This window comes from Coffea eugenioides, chromosome 6 (genome assembly GCF_003713205.1).
Source record: "Coffea eugenioides isolate CCC68of chromosome 6, Ceug_1.0, whole genome shotgun sequence".
NCBI lineage: Eukaryota > Viridiplantae > Streptophyta > Magnoliopsida > Gentianales > Rubiaceae > Coffea > Coffea eugenioides.
In genome coordinates this window covers 24,442,477-24,443,629 of record NC_040040.1, presented here as the reverse complement: position 1 = coordinate 24,443,629, position 1,153 = coordinate 24,442,477, and positions in this window count along the sequence as shown.

The window sequence follows — 1,153 nt, the reverse complement described above, 5'->3', positions numbered from 1 at the left end:
CACTCATCCTCGACCTCGCCCAAATTATGCCAACCCGCCTACAACCCCTTTCCAAATATCTCAACCAAGCTTTCAACAAACTCGTCCTCGACCTCCTTACCACCAAAGATTTCCCCCACCAAATAGACCCATCTACAACTATCCCCGACCCACTGAAACCTACAATCAAAGCCGTACCCGAACCTTCGCCAACCTAGGCAGGCCTTTGGACCAATTGTATGAGCAATTGAAGGTTGCCAACAAAATAGGCGTGATTCCCCCTCCAACTTACCTTCATGGCATGCCTGTTGGGTACAATCCACATGCTATTTGTGCCTATCATTCGGGAGTACCTGGCCACTCAACCGCCGATTGCAGGGCACTTAAGCACAAAGTCCAAGACATGATCGAGGCAGGAGAAATAGTGCTAAGGAAAAGAGGTGAACAAGGGCCGATCATAAGTACAAATCCTTTTCCTGAACACCAGGACACCTTCGAGGCATCCACCTCCAATGACGAAATTTGAAAATCCTAAAGGAGCTCTGCACAAGTTGAATGGCTGACTATCTTCCCCCTCGAAGATAATTTCGATAAATTTAGGGGTTGTCATTTGCTAAAGTTCACAAAAACTTTTTCTTGCATGTGTGAATAGCTTAATGAAAGCGCCTTTTGCAAATTGAGTTTTGTCTTGTTTTCGCTTTGATTTGGAGTTTCATGAAATGCACAATTGGTTTTATTTGTTTATTTAATCATTGTCATGAATTTTTTTAATTCTTTTAGATGGCCAAAGATGAAATTATTTGATCCTTTGAATATCACTGTTCTGGAATCTGATGAAGCTCTTCATTGAAAAACCTCTTCTTTTGAGAGAAAACCTTCATTGAGAAAACCTTCATTGAGAAAGCCTTCATTGAGAAAACCCTTCATTGAGAAATTCTTCATTGAAAAATCCCTTTCCTGCCAGGTTGGAAGCTGATGGGTTAAAGCAGCGTCATCAATGATTGATTTTGATTGATGAGAAATAGTTGGATGCTATGTGCCATGGCCAAATGTTGCCAAGACCCATGGCCTGTGTTCATAACAAAAAGGTCCGCCACCGATCCTTTGAAGGAGGGAACAAAATGCTAAAGTGATTTTGCTAACGAAAGATGAAGCCAAAGGCAAAAATTGCTTC